Source organism: Suricata suricatta, chromosome 15 (genome assembly GCF_006229205.1).
Source record: "Suricata suricatta isolate VVHF042 chromosome 15, meerkat_22Aug2017_6uvM2_HiC, whole genome shotgun sequence".
Taxonomy (NCBI): Eukaryota; Metazoa; Chordata; class Mammalia; order Carnivora; family Herpestidae; genus Suricata; species Suricata suricatta.
This window is the reverse complement of record NC_043714.1, coordinates 66524040-66546017: the sequence shown is the minus strand read 5'-3', so window position 1 is coordinate 66546017 and position 21978 is coordinate 66524040. Positions and strand designations below refer to the sequence as shown.

Sequence of the window (21978 nt, the reverse complement as noted above, 5' to 3'; positions counted from 1 at the left end):
TCCCACTTCATGACTCCTTTTGTCCTGCCCCTGTGCACCCCAATAAAACACACAGTTCTTAGAGGCAATATTAACAAAGGTTAATGAGTATTTCAAAATGTATTAGAAAAGTTAAGAAAAAAGTAAGTAATCCATTGAAATACCAGTTTCAAGGAGTGGCTCTTCCTCTCTGTCATCAACGTGTAGTCAGATTTGGGCTTTCATTCTGAGCAGCTAAGAAAGGGAGCCATGCTAGACATCAATTCCAACTACTTTGCCAAATATTGTGTAGCTTGAAATATGAGACACACTTCAATGCTAGAGGAGGGTTAGTGTCTTTAGATTTTGGAGATAGTTAAACATGGCCTATCAGAAGCTACATGTTTTGTACTCCCATTGGTCTTTTACACCAATCCCTCTCTCACTACACAACTGCCTAACCTCCATTCTTTATTAGCGTGAAATTATGCTAGGAAAGAAATGGCAGATTATGATAATTATAATTGGTATAACACTATAAGCTAATAGGTTAGAAAGAATAAACCTTTGGAGATCCAAGTATAAGCCCAGTCTAGCCAGGTACTAACCCTTCCCCTTTTCATCTTGGCTAGAAAGGAGTTATTACTGCAAATGTTCAGGGATTAATAGGCAGATGCATCAGATGTCTCAATGTTTGTTGTCCTGCACAAAAGGCTGATGGATGCATTTGGTCTGTGGAAATGTGAGTATTAATCCTAATACCATCATTTAAATCATGCTCTAGCAGTGCCTGGGGGGCTCAGTCAGTTAAGCGTCTGGCTTGGGCTCATGTCATGATCTCATGATTTGTGGGTTCGAGCCCCACGTCTGACTCTGTGCTGATATCTCAGAGCCTGGAGCCTGCTTCAGATTCTGTGTCTCCCTCTCTCTGACCCTCCCCTGCTCACACTGTCTCTCTCTGTCTCTCAAAAATAAATAAAACACATTTGAAAAATTTAAACCACGCTCTAAAAATCACAAAGCATCTTCACTCTACAGGTGCATAACACTGAGACAGTGATCTATTTGTGCCAGGTTGAGTGTATACAAAAATAAATATAAAATAGAAGGCTATATAGAGAGGCTATAAAAGAAAGGCTCAGCTTCCTGGCCTGAAATCAGGTAGATCTGCAGGGAATTCTAGCCTTCCTGCCTTTGAGCTTTGTAACTATGGGTAAGTTAACTCTGCATGGCCTCATTTTTTTATATGAAAATTATGGATAATAACAGACCATACTTCATAGGGTTTTTGTTAGGATTTAAAGAGATAGTATAAATAGAGTGCTTAACATAATAAGATTTGACAGTCTATATATTTTAGCTATTTCATTATATTAAGGAGACACCATAACCAAGAAGATATGACGAGAAGGGGGGAAGCAGGAGGAGAATGCTTCTCATTTTACATGCCCAGAAACAGTGTCATGGATACTAAGTGACTTGGCTTCAGTCACAAAAGTCCTGAAGCCTTGGGTCCAAGCTCAAAGTTCTAAATTTTATCTTGTTTCCACGATCCTGGGACTTAATGAAGGAACTGAGCAGGGTGTTCCTAGGGGAGGCGACCTGTCAGTGCCCATAAGAATTTCCACTGCAGAACCTTTTAAAAATGAGTCTGAGGAGGAAGAGTTTCCAACTCTTTTGTTTCCATTTTTGTCCCAGTGGAAAAAAAAAGTGTGTATTACAGACTTGACTTACAAGGACTTAAGAGGAGGAGCCCCTTGTACTATTTGAGTTACTAATGGGATAGCAAACAGTCCCTGTAATTTACTTTGTACTTTGATAATGTCTTGGCTCCAAGGGTCACACAGGCCTTTCCAAACATTAACTTACTTTCCCCCCCCTCAACGCTTCTGAAGGGTCAGAGTAGGTTAGGACTCCCTTTGTTTCACAGATTAAAAAACTGAGATCTAAGAGGGTTATGCATTTTACCAAGGTCACCCTGCAAGCCAATGTGCTATTCAATCCGCTGCTCCCAGATCCAGACACTCCTGAAACTCACATGGGGAAATTTGTTCAGGATGTTTTTCATCCTGACCTGGAACTGCCACCAAATGTCATCCGTGTTACTTTTCTATACATCTCAAGCAATGCCTTCAACAAACAAGAATATATTGCATCCTGACTTCTTCAGGACCCTGCAGCTAAACGAGGTGAAAAAACCAGAAGCATATCTAAGTGCAAAATGTATTGGTTGCAAGAAAATATTACTTATCACGTTAAGAGGGAGTGGGGGAGGTTGATTTGTTTTAAAAGTTAGGGGGGACAATATAGGGGAAATGTGTGCACGTGTGAACCAGATTTTCAGCACCTTGTCGGAATACAGGGAACAACAGTGAGATTTATCCAGTTAGGAGCCCACATATACTGAGTGCTAGGCACCAGTTTAGAAGCATTCACTTAGGCAAGTTCATTTAATCACCAGAAGACCCCTGGTTTCTGTACAATATTTGCTCAGTTTTAAGGTGGAGGGGGCAGACAAAGCTAAATAGATCACTTATTCGCTCACATTCTTATTCAAAAGTTACCTTACCACTGAATCCTCTTCCAGGGCACCTTGGCCACTCCTGCCGCTTTCCCTGCTTACCAATTAACTCATGATCAGTTAAGGATCTGGTTTATTATTTAGTCCCTCCCATTAGAACTTCATGTTCATAACAGCATGAAGCTTTGGCTAATTTGTTCACTGCTGCATCCCTGGTGCTTACAAGAGAGCACCCAGTACATAATAGGTCCTAACAAATAATTGCTGAATGAATGAGTGAATGCGTTCATGTGCTCATGACAGCTTATAACTCTTAGTAGCACGCAATTGTGGTTGCAATTTTACGTTATTTATGTGGTTATTTGATTAAGCTTAATCTCACTGTCTACAAGGATCTGTGGAAATAGAATATTTCAGTTTGATTGTAAAGTATATCCCAGTGCCTAGCGTAATGCCTGGCAGAAAGTAGTTCTCAATAAATATTTTCGAACAGAATAAATGAATACAGCAGTGTGATCGAGTTCAAACAGTAAAAGTGTAACGCTGCAAGATTTGGAAGCTTTTCCATTTATTCAATAACTATTCAGCAGCAGACTTTATTGCTACCTTCATGGAGCTTACTAGCAAATGGTGGATTTCTCACACCAAATCTCAAGCTAGATCCTTATTACAAATCTATAATTTAAATAAAGAGCAATTTAATTTATGTTTTCACATTTAACTCACAGCTTAGACATGCCTTATAAATAAAAATTTATAAAAAGCCTTAAATATCTGGCAACTTCACCTGTCTGGAAAGCAGGCAAGAGGCAGAAAGTAAGCCAGAAAAGCCTTTTTAAACTAGTTTAAAGTTTGACAACATAAAAGTTTCTTACATCATATTTGATATTCCCTTTACTCTAAAATATCACAGACCTGCACTGTTATCTTCCGGTCCTTCTGCCTCTTAAGTACTTCTACCCAGTCCATCCCCAAAATTCAGCATGAAGCACCATAGGCTCTCAGTAAGCACTTGTGAGAGCAAGGAGGAGGGAAAGTTTGGGTTCTGTGGTTCATCACTGAGATCATGCTCAATGTACATCTCATATCCTTTGCCCCTCTTTCCTTGTAATCACCTGGAACAGTTTCAAACCTTCATTGAATTAAAAGCTCTTCAAGTTTCATGCCTGTGCTCATGGCTGCTGAAATATCTTGTGAAAATTAGACAACATATTGAGTGATCTCACTTTAAATGTATGACTGCTAATTTCAAGTGGGTGAGATTTGAAATTCAAGAATATTTGAATTCAAGGACATTTCCGTAGTCCATCCATTCTCCCAGTGTCTTAGACTACTATCTCCCTCCTCTCTTCTTACACTTCCAATTCCTCTCCCCTCCTTACTCTCAGTGAATGACTCCCCCACCCCATTTCAGTGAAAGTAGACTCTATCAGAAGAGAACTTCATACTGGTGCTATCATCTGTACCTGGTGTCTGAACTCGTAACTTTCATCATCTTTTGTATTACTGTGGAAGAATTGTCTGCACTCAAATCCAAGAGCATTTCCTCCACTTGTGCCCTAGACTTCCTTACTTCTCCTTACTCAAGGGCTTCATTCCAGTAAATTTCCCTTCTCCTGTATCTCAGCGCTACTGACTCATTCCCATCAGCAATGAATGTGCTGTAAAGTAAAATATTTTCCATCTCTTGGTCCCACATTTGTATCAATTCTTTTATGCCTTTTATGGAAAATTATACCTTTAGTTCATTTCAGTTTCTCTCTAGAACTCTCCCCGACTGGTCTTCACCAAAAAAATTTTGTCCACAATCCTTTGTTTCATAAATCCAACAGAGCAGTCTTGGCTCTCGTCTTACTTGACCTATGCACAGTGCTTGACACAGTTAATTACGCACCCTCTTAAAACACTGTCTTCACCTGCATTCCAGGAAGCCACTCTCTCCTGGGTATCCTTCTTCCTCAATCACATTTTCCTGGCTTATTCTTTTCTTCAACACCGATAGGAGTTGGAGCTCCCCAAAGCTCAGTCCTAGATCTTTTCTTTACCTAAACTTATTCAATTGACCTAGCTAGAGGCAGAGCTTAAAATTCCATCTACGTACTGATAACTACTATATTTCTGCTACTACTATGTTTCTAGTTCAGACCTAATCCCCAAAACACCAGGTTTGCTTATATACCTACTGACTTGACACTTCCATTTGGATGTTTAAATAGCATATCAACTTTAGGCTGGCCAAAATCAAACTTGTAAACTCATTTCTTCCTACCCTGGCTCTTATCACAATCTTTCACAGTAAAGTTCATGCCAACATCATCCTTCCATCACTCAAGCATAATATCCTAGCACTGTCTTGTGTTCCCTTTCTTTACACCTAATATCCTGTCCATCAACAAGTCTTGGTATTTTTGCCTTCAGAATCTATTCAGAACCTGACCATTCTTACTCTTCACCTGCTCTCGTTGCTCACCTGGAGGCCAGAGATGCCTCCCAGTTTTCTCCTTGTTTCTATCCTTGCCCTTTGCATTCCATGCTTAACACAACATCTTGAGTAATCCTTCTGGATGTAAATCAGATCATGTTACTCTTCTGCTCAGTAACGTCCAGCAGCTTCTTACCTTCTTAAAATGGCCAGCGAGTCCCAGATGATTTGGACTTGTTAACTCTCTGATCTCATCTCCTAGTACTGTCATTTTGGCTAAACTTCTCCAACTGGGTTATCCTCCCTAAACTTCTAAACATGTCCCCTTGTTAACATTTGTAGGTCCCTCTGTCTGGACCATCCTTTCTTTACAAATATACACGGAAGTCATATTTTTGTTAACAGTCCCTTTCTCGTTGAGGCTCTCTCTGACTTCTTCCCACCTTGAAGAATGATATCTTCCACAGCTGCCCTGGTATAGCCTATTTTGTCTTTATTTCATTTTTAACCATACAATTATATATATAAACCCTAACATATGTAAATAAATAAATATATATATATGTATATACACACACACACACACACACACATAAGTGTTGAATGATTACATTATAGTTGGGAAGATGCAGACAATAAACAAATAAACATATACATAAATACGTACATACAAATATATACTTATATAATTTAAATATATCCTCATTATGAATATACTTAATTTATTGTCCACATCTTCCCATACAGAATGTAAGTACAATGAAAACAAGGACTTTTCCTCCTTGGTTCTCTGCTGTAGTCCCCCCCCACAGTGTCTGGCACTTACTAGTGCCAATTATTTTCCAAATAAACAGAGAAAAGGGAAGGAAAGTAGCAAGGTCAAACACCTGTACCTACCACATTGTACATTTTTACATCCACGTTATGTATGAAATGTTATTATCTTTCTTTGAGATTTTTAAAGTGTATTAAATACATATGTATTGAGGGCCCCAAGTTCTTCGCCCTTGAGGAAGGAGAAGAGAAATAGACACATAAATGAAAACTCTATGTTGTATGCCAGATGGTGTGATGTCTATAGAATAGCCCTTTCCAGCCCCTTCTTTCTCATTTTGGCATGGCAAGAATTGACTGGAACTCAGTTCTACCTTCAAGGATCACTGTCTCTACAGAGAACAGCCTCCATGTCTCTCTGGATCATCTTACCTGCTCAGCCTCTGTTGACATCTGAATTCGAGACTGCTCTCGCGGTACTTGCTCTTGAGAGAGTCTACATCATAACTTCATAAGGTCAGGACATATTCAAGATGTAAAAGGGGAAGATACATCCAATAATAAAATATATCTTTAGCCCTTGAGAGACCGAATGCAAAGTTATTAGCAAGAATTGCCCCCTCAAAATCGCTATTTCCAGAAAACTGCTTTTTTTTTTTACTGTAAATCTGGAATATTTGAAAACTTGCCAACAATTCAAATGTCTAACTGCCTACTATAATCCTTTACAAACCAAGAATCTTTTTTCTCTCAATTTTAATAGCATTTGTGAGAATTCACTCAGGGTTTGGAATTTTTAAAAAATATCCTTTGCTGAAAGAAGTATAGTAGATACAAGAGGGAAATGAACATTCTTAACAGATAACAAATACTTAGAAAATTGTCCCACAATACCAGGTATTTGTGTGACAATCATCTCTGTCTGTCTGACCCTCCTCCTTCACTTCCTCCTCATTTCCCTTTACCCTTCATTACTGGTCTTATGCTCCCTCACTGTGTTTAAATTTGCATATCAAGATCTAAGCAAGTTTATACTCTACTGAATCTTGCCTTGTTGTTGAAACATAACAGAATCCTCTGGTGCCGATCTGTGGACACACTGCTCACCCAAACACTGCTGAGGGAACCACTCTGGTATTGTTGATTCGCTCTGAGATAGGAAGTGATAGAATCATACACAGAGCGCTCACCCATCCAACTCAACCTCGTTTTTTGCTGATGATTCTGAAGGTTTGATGCTGCTCGCTGATAACACCTTGCATACCCGAACAGTCAGTTTATTGTGATAGCTGAGAAATCTTGTTTTAGAAAAGACTTTCGGACTGCGTTCAAGTTCAAGTTTTCATAGCAAATGCTTGAGAAGCAAAGATGAGGGTGGAGTGGATTCCAAAGCTAATTTACATACAGCCTGTATTTTCACATACTTGTTCCACTGCGTAATAACACCTTCAGGAATATTTGAACATCTAAGGGTGGGTTTGAGGTTGGGTTGAGAGTGTGCATGGATGAGAGGAGAGGGGATTGGAGGAGACCAGGAAAAGAAGGTATGGTAAGGTAGCAGTAATAATAATAATATTTATTAGATCTGAGAATGTGACAGACATAATGCCAAGAGCTCTATCTACATTTTCACATTTAATCCTCTCAGTAGCCTTATGAGGCAAATGCCATTATCAGTCCATTGTACAGATGATAAAGTTGAAGCTTAGATAATTTTTGAAACTTGCTTAAGCTTATAAGACTATTAAATGACAGAGCCTGAAAATGAGCTCATACTTTTCTAACTCCTGATTCTGTGTTTTTGACTGTGATGAATCAGCTGAAGGTCCCCAATGGGAGACCAGAAAAATCAGCTATTCAAGACAGGCCAGATCACTTCCTGTAAACACCCACCCCAAACTACCATTCTCGAGGTCTGTACTGTGAGAATAAGGCATACATGAGAGACCCTGGTCAACATGTGATCTTTGTCAGTCATGGACGTATCAAATACTGACAATGTTTTTGCTTACTCTTTGTTAGAATGAAAGAGAGTTCACAAAGGTCAGTGTGTCATTAGGCATAAGGAAACTGGGAGGCTGGGTGATTCACTTGCTTTGGAGGTGTTGGAAAGGAAAACAAAATGGCAACAATTAGAAAAATTTACCATGTACTTACCCTGTTGATCACACCCCTTGAGATACATAGCTAGATACATATTTGCATATATACGTACATACATGCGTACATAGACACACGCACACATGTCTGTCTATGTGCATGTTTTATGGCAAACTACATACAGGTCAATAATGAGGGCATTAATTGCATTCAGAAGAAAACATTGCATCTCAGAGGTTAAGAAACTTGCTCATCAATACAGACTGTCAATGACAAATCTCATGATTTGGGGCATGTCATAGAAACTTTCTGAGCCTTAGCTAAAACGAAAATTAACACTTGCTACCAGGAATCCTTGAAATATTGTACAAAAGACTACCGCTGGGCCTGGCACAAAGCAGGAGCTCATTACATGTATGCTGAAATAAATCTAGCCCCAGGGACCTCCAGGTGCCATGTTCATGCAGATAGACAGTGGAGGAGTCAAAAAGCCACCCCCCGTTTAACTCTGGGGCCACCATAAAGGTGACAGTGTGCATTATTGGAATGGATTCTCTGCGGTACAAGCAGAAGTCAGAATATAGCATGCAGCCCTAATTATGCTTTAATTGAACTACAATATACATCACCACTTGGCATAGGCCCTTTGAAGTCTGGGCATCACCACCCTGCCTCGTGGGAATGTGTGCCGTTACCACCGGCATAATTGTTGAGCAACTGACACATTCCCAACAGCAGATATTTCAGCAGGTAGTGATGGTAATTAGGAGAAGATTTTGATCTTGCTGACTTATGGTGAAAAGCAGGGTATCAAGGGATATGAATACAGACACAATCAAGTCATATTAAAGTCTACCATGAAAGCTCCCTCTAATATGAAGGACGAAAAAGCAGTAAAAACAAAGCTATTTTCAGTTTGAAGAGAAGAAAATGTTACCCTTTGATCCCTGACATAATATGACAGGGAAACAAAGCACTCAGACAAATCATCCTGTATGGTAATTATCTTTCTCATTTGAAATTTTCTATGTGGCAACCAAATTGCTGCTGCTTTAAAAAGTGCCTCCACTTTGTTCATTCAACAAATGTTTGCCAAATGGCTAGCATGTGCCAAGTACTATGTTAAGCTCATGGACCTTGCACTCAACTGGTCACAGTGGACCGGGAAAGATGGAAACATTTGTTTCAGATAATTACAGGACAGTGTGCTAGGCATCAAGAAAGGTTAGTGAGGGTGCCTTTGAAGCAAAGGATGGGAGCACTGTGATAAACTGGTAGAGGGAAGGCAGATGCATGATGAGTAGTTCTCATCTACTACTGTAGTGTTTACCCACATGGCTTCCTGGAGGAAGAGGCATTTGATATCATATAGGATTCAACTGTGCATTAAAGGGGAAAGGCTGTTTCCACAGGGCAAGAGCTTGTGGAAAGGGATGGAGGCTTAAGGAAACCTAAGGAATAGCAAGAAGTTTAACTCACCACCATTTTGATGTAAGTGGTAGGGCTGTGGAAGATGAGGACAGTGATGTGTGCTCTGCTACAAGATTTGTTCCTTAGCCTAAGAGAAGTGCAACATCTTTGAGCGGATTTGTAGAATCAAATGTCTATCTTCGAAGATCGCCAGAACGGATGATGAATTACACCAAAGGGGAAGGCTTGGAGAGCAGGAAGTCAGCTGGGAGGCTGTTGTAATCACCAGGAGAGAATTCCTAAAGATCTAGAGTAAGATGCCAGGAGGAGCAGTGGCAATAAAAGAGGCAGCTAGAGGAAGATCTCTCTTCTTAGAGGCTGAATTCAGAATAGAATGAACTAAGATCTAAGATTATGTTTTAAGAAAAAAAATCGAAGCTCATATTTAATGAGCTGTTCATTAAGACCACTTTGATTTAATATATGGGATATATGTGCTCTTGAAAAACATTCTCCACACAGGTTAGATTCTCATAACGTAAATCACATCTGAATATGTCAGAATGACTTATTAGTTAATACGCTCTTATTCTGAATGATTAAAATATAAATAATAACTCTCTAACTTATTTGCTTATTTAATTTGAATTTTCATGTTTTGGGTTAGCTCAAAGCATGCTTCATCTGCCTTTGCCACCAGTTCCATTTTATTTGGTCAAATGATATACTTTATAATAATGTATAGATAGTTCTCATCTACTACTGTAGTGTTTACCCACATTGCCTCAATTCCAGCAATGTTCTGATTAATTTTAGTTGTTTACCTATAACCTCAAGTTAAAATGAATGATCCATTTACTCTAAAGATAATTTGTGAATGGCATCAACGTGTTTTTGATGGAACTGTGTATGGATGGATGTACCAGTAAGAAAATAGTGGGTCCTTAGTGGATAGATGGGGAGAAGTGGACTTTGCAGACTCTTACACCTTCAGTAAACCCTGAATAGTAAAGTCATGTGGGGAAACTGAGGCTCAGAAAGACTAAAAACTCAGCCACAGAAACCAGCTGGGTCACTTTATAAGTAATTTAATGCCCCTCACTCACATTGTACAGATAATAGATAGACTTGGATAGACAAATACTAAAATAATTGTGTACTTCTATAGCAAATCAAGACAATGGCAAAAGAAAAGTGAAATGAAAGGAATAGCAGTTTCTTCAATATTTCACAAAGAAAAGCTAGTTTCAAACTTTAAAAATAAAGTGGCTTTGCATAAAAAAAATAAAGAATCCACCAGTCACTACATATACACTGTCCCATTTAATCTGCACAATTAACCTAATATGCAGCTGTTATTATCTCCCTCTTACAAATGACAAAATTGAGACTCAAAAGAGTTAAGTGACATGACCAGCATCATTCACTTCTGAAAGCTGAAGGAGGGAGTGAAGCCCATCTTCACACTCCCGTGGCCATTTCTAACCACCTCCCCCAGAAGCTGGGATTCCGCAAGCCAGCTCCTGGTACTCTGATATGAAGACTCTCCGTGGCCGCCTTCCATTTGCCCTTATGGAATTGTGTTTGAACTGCTCTCCAGGGGGTCATTGAGTGAACTACTGAAATAGTTTCTTGCTTAATACTTGGTAGATAATAAATAATTTTCTCCTAATAATTCCAAATACAATGTTTTAAAGACTCCAAGCCATGTGTGGATGCTTGCTGAACTCTCTCAATTATTTCATCAGGTTCTTATGAATGAATACAAAAAACAAACAACAACAAAAAACCAACAGGTCAAGTCAGTGGTCCATTCTGCCCCATGGACGACACAAATGCTGACACAAAGTGCCATTTGTCATATGCGCTTCATCATCTCAACTTCAAAGGATTCAGCAACCGCCCAAGCAGGTCAAGCTTGTCCTAATTACAAATTGTAACTTAACCTTTCATCATTTTAGCACAATCTTTTGAAAATGTATTGGTATAGATTTATGTGGATTTTACTCATTTACGCACCTGCAAACTCAAAAACACTTATTGAGTGCCTTTTGTATGCCAAACAATTTTCAAGATATAATGGATCCCAAGAAGAAGACCCATTGCCCCTAAAAAGTGCAGGTAAACAGACAAATGCTATGTGATTACAAATCAATTGTGATGGAGACCTAAAGAATAACAGGATAGGGTTGTATTTTCCTGTCGGGGTGGGGGCTTTAGGTAGCATGCCCCCATCATCTCAGGCTTCAGAACAAATGCACAGAAAGCAGATACGCTCTGAATCTACCTTTTGGAGCCAAGCCTAGAAGAGCCACAGCTGAAAGCAGAACCACCTTGCCAAAACCCAGTGTAGATCAGCCAAATGGTGGTCAGATCCCATGACAGACCGTGAAATCAAAAGCTCATTGTTTGTAACCCTTTTGTTCCATTTGGTTTTTCTTTATATAACATTATTACAATAGTCAACTAATACCAAATATATGGTCCTGGCACATGAAAGATGTTCACTAATTGGTGGATCTGACTGTTCTTATCCTTTATCTCCTAGCATCCCCAATCTACTGAAAATGGAAGGTACCTTTAAGTGAAGCTGTGTCTGTGCCATGTTTAAACAAAATATTCTACAGTTTCACCATCAGAGAGGACCTAGCTCCACATTACAGAAAAGGAAATTAAGGCATAAAAATTCATGGTTCCTTGCGTGCCTGGATGGCTCAGTTGGTTAAGCATCTGACTTCAGCTGAGTCATGATCTCACGTTTTGTGAGTTTGAGCCCCATGTTGGGCTCTGTGCTGACAGCTCAGAGCCTGGAGCCTGCTCAGATTCTGTGTCTCCCCCTCTCTCTGCTCTTCCCATGCTCATGCTCTGTCTCTGTCTCTCAATAATAAATAAATGTTAAAAAAAATTCATGGTGCCTAAAAGCCATTATTAAATGCATCATGTAAGACAAACAGGGTCAACTGTCATTTGTGAAAACTGTTTCCTAACATGCAGTAGGGTAGCTTGAGGAACCTTTTCCCTCTCCCTCAAAGGAGAATCAGTGCTGGGGAGCTGAGAAGTTTGGCTTGTTACTCCTGCCAAGTGGCTTTTCTTTAGAGGCAGACATAATGTCACACTTGAGACTCCAGGTAAAAAGAAGCACCAAATGATTCCTAGGAGAACTTCACAACTACTACTGAGGCAGGCAACTGACCCAGTTTCTCTTTTGATGGAAGCTGTTCTGAGCCCCCAGAAAAGAAAATTCTTGCAGCCTTCTCTAAGAGACAGAAAGTCCTGATGTGATGGTTGGATTTTTCTTTACTTTTAGCAACAAGAGAAACTCACACTTACTGCAAGCAATGTCTGTGAAAATTGAACTTTGAGATGGCCTGGTATTTGAGCATCTTGGCCTTGACCTATGTCATCGTTCTACAGGCTAAGTAAATGGACACATGGTTTTTTAACATTACTGTTTTATTCACACTGCAACTCTGTGCCTACCACTTCTTTGTGGCAGCAAAGGATTTAAAATGTGGTCCAGGTTGTGAAAAACAAAAGGAAAAGAAATTAACATGCACTGGTGGCCAACTATGGTACTTCTTTTGTATACTTTCCTTGTGATCTTCACAACAATCCTGTAGGGTAAGTAGAATATTTTATTTTAGAAACTGAGACAATTTAGTCTCAGAATGGCATCTTAGGTTAAGTTTACTGGAAACAGACTCTGTGGGAGAGATTTGAATGCAGGAGCTTTTTTGGAGGATCCAGATGGGAATCACACCTGTAAAGGAAAAGATGGGAGCGGAACTGGACCGAAGTTGATGCAGGTACAACAGAGTTCTCAACTGACTCAACTGCGTCTACCCCAGATGGAGACAAGGGATGGGATAGATCCAAGAAACTACACAAATAGCATTCTTTATTAAGTCCTAACTATAAATAACCAGGTAGGAAGAGTGAGTTCTCTGATTTACTTGATTTGCTCATTCATGCATTCGTTGATTCATTCATAAATCCCACAAACACTTAGAGAGTCCCTACTATGTGCTAGAAACTACTCTAAGTCCTGTATTCACTCTACTGGTTAAGTGTACTTTGAGGAACTTGCCCTTTGAGGCACTTTGAGGACCTTGCAGTCCAGCCCATGTGAATGGCTAAGTAAATTCAGTCTTAAAAAAAAACATATACTATAAAACTTACACCAAATTAAAATAAGGAGAGCCCTAATCTGCAAGCAAATTTCCCCTCAAGGCGACAGGAAATCCCTGAGGGACAAGAAGACACTTGCGTGAAGGATCCAACTATCCCTCTGCCTTGAAAACCAACCACTCTTTTGGGTAGGAACTAATTAATGAGTATACTTTTCTGTCTCATTGTCTCTGTTTGATGGATGTGAGCCTGCACAGAGGCCAGAGTCTGGCTTGGAGTGCTTCTGAATTTGCCCTTCTATCAGATGCAATCTCTAAAGTATTCTCTCCGCCATGGGGATAAAAAAATGTCCTTACTGTGAATAATAACCCCTTAAATGAAGTGACTCTAAAGAAAGTAGATTGGAAAATAAAGACTGAGCTAAATAAACATGTCATAATAGGTAAGAAGTCCTGCCAGTACTTTTCCACTGGGACCCTTGGCCCACTATCCATCAATATTTGGGGCTCAAAGGTAGACAATGTAATTAGCATGACAGACACTATTTGCAGGGAATTCAGTGGACATAAAAAAAGCACAGTTCTGGCTTCAGAACATCCCCATCAGCAGAACAAGATAAACCAAATATCAACAGGCAGAAATACTTAATAAATACAAAGTGACATTTCCTTTGAGGTTTCTTTTCAAAGTTAACCAATTTGAAACAGACACGATGCACCAACAGCATGTTAAGCTCTGAATCTATTGTTATGTCCCAAAAAGAAACCTGCAGTCATCTATACTACATAAATTGTACTGTCTTGCAAAATAAAATTAAAGGGAGTAAGGATGACTTATGGTTAAGAGGAAAAGAGGGAGTTGACATTTAAAGAGTGTCAAACTGAGGTTGAATTATGCTAATCTAATTTCTTAGAAGTACCCAAATCAACCAGCTTAATTACTAAAAGAGAGTGAGAGAAAACCCGTCTGGAAACTACGAAGATGATCTCACTCCGCAACTCACTCATTTAGCAATATGCATTGAGCACCTAGCTACTCTGTGTCAGACATTCTTCTAGGAACCATTCAGACAAAGTGGCATATACAAGAAAAAAGTTCTTAATTTCTTGAAATTCAAGAAGGAGGAGAAAAAGAGATAATTATCAAGTACAAAAATAAATAATACAAATAGAATAGTGAGGATTGATAAGCACTTTGGGAAAAAATTAAAGCATGGTTAGGACATAGAAAATAATGTCAGGGCCAAGTATTTCAGATCGAATGGGGGATGCTGGCTCCTCAGAAGAGGTGACATTTGGGGAACAATTAGAAGGAAGAGAAAGAACCTTCTAGAAAATCTGTGGAGAGAAGTGGACTCCAAAGAACAGGAAACAGCCAACACAAAGGCCTTGAGGTGGAAACAACTTTGGTATAAATGCAGAAATTCTGGAAAGCCAGTTCATGGTCTGTTCACAAAGCTGTTTGTCTCTAGGACACCTCTAGGCAGTATATGGCCTCCTAGAGGAAGGGTTGCTGTTCCAATGTTGCCCAAAGACACTAGATGCAGGCGTGGGAGATACAGGCGCTTTGGGAGCAAGAGGGAGAATGGCAGGAGATGTAACTGGCAAAACCAAACTGTGATGTCATTGGAAAAACAAAGTGCCTAAAGTCAGATGTCCTGGTTTCTGATTCAGATCCTGCCACTCAGGGCAGAGCAATTCAAGCTCTGCTTAGAGCACCTATACCTCCTCTGTAAGACGAGAATGTTGAACGTCATCCCTAAGGCCCCTTCCCCCACCCCCTCTGCAATTTTGTGAACCTACTGTTTACTGTGCAATTTTAAGTGAGTGCCTTAGAACTTCAGACCTTGGAGATGCCGGCGGCTAATCCCATCGTGTGATGTTTGGCTTTGTTTGTTTAGGCTAAAATAATTAAATCAATTATGTTTTACACAATAACCAGGGAGCAATTTTTTAGTGAGATGAGTAAGGGAATTTGGAGACGAAACACGATGGAAAAAGAAGATAGAAGGCGGATGTGCGTCTTTTGCCATGGGTACAGAGCTCGAGCCCTCGTCTGCACCAGGCGGTGGCTGAGTACAGGAGTTTTCTGCGTTTTCAATATTGGAGCCTTGTGTTCTTGGGAACCAATTACAGATTGTCAGAAATTTTTAAGTAAGGCAAATAACTGCATAAGATGCGGGTATGCCATCCACTGAACGAGGAACAAGCCTACATTTTCAGAAGGCTGAAGAAACATACTTGAGTTTGATTTAACTATCCAGGTTAGATAGAAGGTAACTTCATTCTACAAATGAGCAAGCTGAATCTGGAAGTAGCTAAGAAAGTTGCCTAAAAATGTGGATTTCCAGCAAAGTCAGGGCTAGATGACACATTTCCGAATTCTAATTTCTTACTTTGAGATGTGCATAATTAAATATTATAAATATATTTAATCATAAATATGTAAATAAATAATAAGTATTAAATCAAGAATAAAGGAGTAAAGTAGTCCCATGCCAGGGTCCATGACTGTATCCGTGGAACTCAGGTTAGAGACGCCCTTCTCAACTCCATCTTGATGGCTCTCGTACAGAGTACAGACTGCACAACTTCTACCAACTACATTTTAGCCTTTTCTGACAAAACAAGAGAAGAAAACATTATCAACCGTACATACATTTGCTTTGTGCTTTCCAATATACTGAACTAATTGATAGCATTTCACTTGAAGTAAGGAGCAAATCTGATAGGACAGTGACAAAAAAGAAAGGGCTGGTGCCCTTATCTGATTGGTTAGGTAGTAAAGATTCAGAGAGGTAATGTGATCTTTTCCTGTTGACCCGGTGAGTAACTGGGGAAAATAAATTTTGATCTCAGAACGTTTAATGCCAAATACAACTCTTTCCCCCTCTTTTTTTCAGTAGAGAAGCATAAGCCTGATCATTTTTTTCCCTAAATCCTTAAACCTGCTGGACAAGAGTTAAAAGTATAAAGGCTTAGGAACTGCAAAGGCATTCTGCTATAATCTATGGATTTTATTTTTCCAAGGAATCTTTGTGTTCTGAGATTGAATCAGTTAGTTGTTCCCACACGGTGAGTAATGCGGCACGTGGGGACCAGGCTGAAATCAACTGCACATTTATTCTTGTCTTTTGGGGGCCCAGACCTGTCCAAGTGCAGAGAAAATGACCATGTTACTTAATGCCGAGAAAATGACTATGTTGCTTATGAAACGTATACGTGTAATTGAAGAACAAAAACAATTACATTAATTAAAAGAATTGCTCAGATTTTGGAACACAATGAAAGAGATGTAAAAGTTATAATAATTTCACCAAAATAAACTGTTATATTTAAGAAACAAAACTCCCCCACACTGCATTATGTTTATAATGCCACATAAACATTGACTAATAACGTTTTTCATTTCTGGGTTCTTTGTATTGGCGTTGGCGGAAGGACCAGAGAGACACGCAGATGAACGCCTGAGTGCACAGCCAGACCATCAGGACGGTGCATCTCAGCACTAAAAATGGGAGGGAAGCATTCTGGTGAAACAGATGGTTGCTAGGTGAAGATTCAACTTGTGACAGAAGTGGCTTCTTACGTCAGCATAGAATCTTGTCTAATTTCTGTTCAATTACATTTGGAAGTGTTTACAGTTGAGAAAGTCTAAACAAGAATGTGGCCAACGTACAAGTCTTATTGAAATATGTTGGCTTAACTGGAAAGGCCCCAGTTCTGCCATAACTCCTGGCTCAGGGCCTCTGTCCAGTCTCCTGGGCCCCCAGCCTTGGCTGGGCTTTGCTGCATGTCCCCTAATGTGTATTTACCTCTTTCGTCAGGACTGTCTCCTTGGACAGACATTGAGGAACTCCCCGTGCTTCCTGGGCATACTTACACTCCAAACCCAGATTTTGGCTTTGCCTCAGCTCTCCTTCTCAGAACCAGAAGACAGTCCTTTCCTGGGCATTTTCATCCCTGCCTCCAGGGTGCCCTGCCCAGGCCAAGGCTGTGGGATCCCAGCTATCCCTGAGGGGAATTTGGATGAAATCATTGTGGCCATTTTGAGAAAATCACTGAAAACCTTTGAAAAACAGAAAAAGAGTTAGAAAAGCTATAGGCTCCTTATGGAGGCAAACCCACATATTAAAAATAAACCATTTTAAATTAAACTGTAAGAAACACCAAACAGAGCGTCTATTAGCTAGAGTCATTTTGGAAAGAATATTTTCTGTTAAAGTATTGAAAATCACTCTTCATATGACTAAGACATGGGTTTTACTGTCAGTGTGAAGACAGAAATGTACAACTATATTTTCTCTTCAGCCTTTGGTGGGGATAAATGGTAATATCTCTTCAAGAAGAAACAGTAGGTCTCCCTCGCTTTTATACAAACTCTAGGGACAACTATACAAATGATGTCTCCAAAGGATTTGAGTTGACATATTTTAATAGGATTATAATAACACTTTGGCCAATGCTGATAATGTTTTAGAATGATGATAAATGTATCCAAGTGTATGAGAGATTGGTTTATTTAAAGTTGAATCTGAAGTTTATGTGCTTCATGTAAGTTAGGTTGATGAAGCTTTATGTTGTAAAGTTCTAAAGAAGGCATACTCCTCATCCTTATTATAGGAAATACATTTGTGGCTAAGTTCTATTATATCGGAATGTGTATCCAAACTCTCCACCCGAGTCCACTGACCTTTTACGTTTATAGCAAGCCATTTGTCAAGCAATATTTGAAATTTTTTGATAGTGGATCTGCCAATATACATACACGCATAAAAATACAGGCCACTAGCTTTGTCTTATAAGTGCATCATCTTAATGACACTCCATCAACCTGAATGAGCCACTCAAAGGCAAAGCAACCACATTCTCAGTATCAAACCTTATCATTTGGGAAATAGATAGCCATAGCATGTGTGTGGACAAGGAACGAAACACTTCATTGATTCCATTGATCGTATGGCCGTACTTCTGAAGAGAACAAACAAGTTCAGAGCTATTTTAAAAAACAACAGCTGTATAGAGTATGCATGCCTATTTAACTTCAGCATCATGGCTGAGAGAGCAAATCTGGAATCAGACTACCTGACCTCAAATCCTGGTCTTGTCACTCCTGAACTGAGTAACGTTGGGCAAAGTATGTTCTGAGCATCTGTTTTCCCATCTATAACTTATTGTAGGCTTTTTACAGAGATTAGATTATCTCTGCAAAGTTCCTGTCATTCAATAATGTTAGCTAGTCCACTTTTCTTCAACTTAGAAGAATAAAGACCTGTTGAGGTAACTCAAGAAAATTGACCAGAATGGTCTCTTATTAAATAACAGCCAGAGCTCTGATTTCTAAAACACACATCGTAGGTAATGGAGAGAAGAGAAGGGCCCCTGGGTTTACAATCAGAAGACCTGCTTTGAATTTTTTCCTGCATTTTCTTGAGCAAGTTGCTTGTTCTCTCTCTGTCTCTTTGAAATGGCAGTGACGTGACGATGCCTACCTCATACTGTGGTAATAGAGATTAATGACAGCAGCCATGCAAATGAACTAACACGGTGCCTCTGGGCAACAAAGAAGCTGCTAAATAAATAACTACTCTCCTAGCCTACTTACCCCTTCCTTAGACTCTGATGTCATAGTTTATCATTTATCTAAAGTGGATATGTGAGTAATGACATTCTCAGTGGTTTTAGGTCAAGACCATTTATCCCTAAAGCCAGTTCATGAGCCCCTATTTTAAAGTGCTTAAATATTTGCATAGACTGGACACATTTTCATCACAAAGTGGCTTCAAACTGCATCAGTAGAGGAAACTGTTTCAGACTTACATAAGCTTTCTGTTCAGGTGTGTTTCATGTATCTGACACTGGACTTGAGTGGAACAACTCGCTGTATGTTGCATTTCGCATTCATGGCCTTGAAATAAAGTGTCTGAGATAGTTTATGAATCTGAGTCATATCCTCCAGACTCCAGGCCTGTCTGGAGAAAGTATCACCCCCTTTTTATTGGAATCAGCCTCTCCTCCTCTTGGTTTAGGCTGTTCTCAGGAAGCTGACAATTTCTAGTCAAATTAAGTGGACCAAGAGATTTTATTTTACCCGCTGTTTTGCCAGATTTTAATAAGGTATGAAGGTGACTAATGTGTTCCAATTTAAGGCTGGGACAAGATAACCCTTCCCAGAAAGCTGGTTCTTTTTTTTCTTTCTTTTTTTTCTTTTTCTCAAAGACAATACAGTGCTGTGCAGTCAAAAGATCAGTTAGGGATTTCCATTCTGGTCAGAAGTCTGGTAAACATATGCTAATTTTCAAATACAGGGTTGACTTGAACTTCCCTAGTGTAAGGAGATTCTGTTTAGAAGTAGATGGAAAATCAATTCCTCGCTGGTTAAAAAATAATGTGTTCACTTGTTTTAAAAGTGAAAGAGGGGCACCTGGGTGGTTCAGTCAGTTAAGTGTCTGACTCTTGATTTCAGCGCAAGTCATGATCTCACAACTCATGAGTTCGAGCCCTGTATTGGGCTCTGCATTGACAGCAGAGCCTGCTTGGATTTCTCGCTCTCCCTCTCTCTCTCTCTCTTCCCCTCCCCACCTCAAAATAAATAAATAAACATTTAAAAAATAAATACATAAATAAATAAAAGTGAAAGAGAGGCGGCGGAAGTCAAACTTCCTCTTAAACTTAAACCTGTCAGGCCACAAGAGCTTCCTTAGCAAAATGTTTTTTTTTTTTTTTCTGTTGCCTGACATCAATGCTGTAATGGAGTGTCATGAGGTTTGTAGTCAGCATTCAGAAAATGATTTGCATCTCCCAGGAAAGTATTTGAACAGCTTTTCTAGCACTCCTGTTCCGGATGCTTTTCCTCAAGGAAGTTCAATGCAAAGGTCTGGCTTTTCAGTCTACCTCACTAATCTAGCTTGACAACAAGGCTCGACATGTTCAAGGACACATGCCGAGTTATTTAAGTATTTCTACTGTATGCACCTGCTACAAAGAATAAGGCAGTAAACGGTGGTGTGCGTACCATTGATGTTTCACACAACCTGCCGCAGGAGTCTTCATCATTATGAGAAGTGTCTTTTATTTGTTTTTATTTTGATCCCTTCTGGGCCATGAGGAAGATTCAGATTTAGCCAAGTGAGTTGCTGTAGCCCCTTACTGTGTGCCAAATATTAACATTGGATTTCACTTATAAGACTTCACTTGATCCTTGAAATGATTGCTGAGACATGCATTACTACCTCCATGAGCTTTGGGGGTTAAAATGACTTGCCCAAACCCAGTCAACTCTAAGTGGCTAGGACATCAACCTAAAAAACATGACAGAACAAGATTTGAAACCAAGTCTTCCCAAGGAGGGCTCTAGTTATATTTGCCAAATCTGTATTCAATAAAATACACTCCTATTGAAGAAAACAATAAAAAAACAACCCAAAAGTCCTATGGGTAAAAAAATTCAGAAAGCATAGAATAAAGGAAAGTTAACTGGTTTCTTAAACATAAGGTTTTCTTAGCACCATGAATGAGATTTCATCTTACACAAGATGAGAATAGGTTTGGATTGTATCCCAAACACTTTACCAGTGGAATCCCTTCTGTAAGGACATGGGACTCAGCACTTGTTGGGAAATGTTGTCTGTATTCCAGCTCTGTGTTGTGTGCTATTTTCTGAATTTCTTATAATATCTCAAAGAATGACAGGGCTCCATTTGTTTCATAGCACAATCCCCAGTGTACAAGTCATTAAAGATGTAGCTGGAAAAACATGGCCCCTACCCATGACACCATGAAGAGCCCACAAGGGATAACCCTTGTTGAGCTTATTTTAAGTACATTATTTGAAATCATGAATTTGGAATCACCTAAGGTAGTGAGCTACAGGCTACATCTTCTGAGAACATAGGTTCCAAGAGCCATGAAGGGACTTTTTATGTTCCATTTTGTAATTCTCTGGTAAAACGTTATAGGAATCAAAATTCTGGGAAATAATAAACTCTTGTCCTCAGGAGGACAAGAGATCATGAAACTCTTCTCTTTTTAAGTACGTGTCTGAGGAGAAAAAATTCTTTATGAGCCCATTCACTCCCAAATCAGCTGAGAGGGAATCAGGAGAGAGGAGATTGCGGAAGGCATGATAAAATCCATTGAACCAAAGCAAAACTTCCTGAATTCTAGGTGTCATGCATGTCCCACAGTCCCCATTTGGGGCTGGTTAATGTGGCTTTGCAGATGTGATGGGAACTGGAAATCATGGTGCAAGGAACAATCCTTCCTTCCGTTAACCGTTGTTAACAGCAAATGAACAATGTGAGACAAAGGAGGTGAAGAATGACTAATTCCCTCACCCCAGGTGGTTGTACTCACTCTCTGAAGTCACTGCAGCTGCTCTTGTTTCCCATGTGTGAGTGTGCCTAGAATCCTCCGGGTGCAGCCCCAGCTCCTCCCACCCCTAGGGCACATTGAGTCTGTCTTCTGTGAATGTCTGTGGGAGTGATGGGAAGTTCTTTCATCATAATGGCTGCTGGTCTCCAACCCTACTTACCATCAGCTCTCTGCAACTGTTGCTTCATACCCTCAGCCTCTTCTCTTCCATCAACAGCCTTGACACCCAGAAGACAGTATTTAGAATCCCGTCCCCCTTTATACTAAGGAATGTGGCTGCCATCTCTGTGAGT

At 39.7% G+C, this 21978-nt stretch overlaps 1 long non-coding RNA gene across 2 annotated transcripts; it reads right to left on the bottom strand.

The window, feature by feature from the left end:
- Positions 1-12705: 12705 nt before the first annotated feature.
- Positions 12706-21748, bottom strand: LOC115278736. 2 transcript variants are annotated; one of them, XR_003903070.1, is made up of 3 exons: positions 21668-21748; positions 17196-17381; positions 12706-12799 (listed from the first exon to the last, which is right to left on the bottom strand). It is a non-coding gene; the product is annotated as an uncharacterized LOC115278736 (long non-coding RNA). The 2 variants fall into 2 exon arrangements; XR_003903071.1 differs by lacking the exon at positions 12706-12799 and adding an exon at positions 16743-16820.
- Positions 21749-21978: the final 230 nt, after the last annotated feature.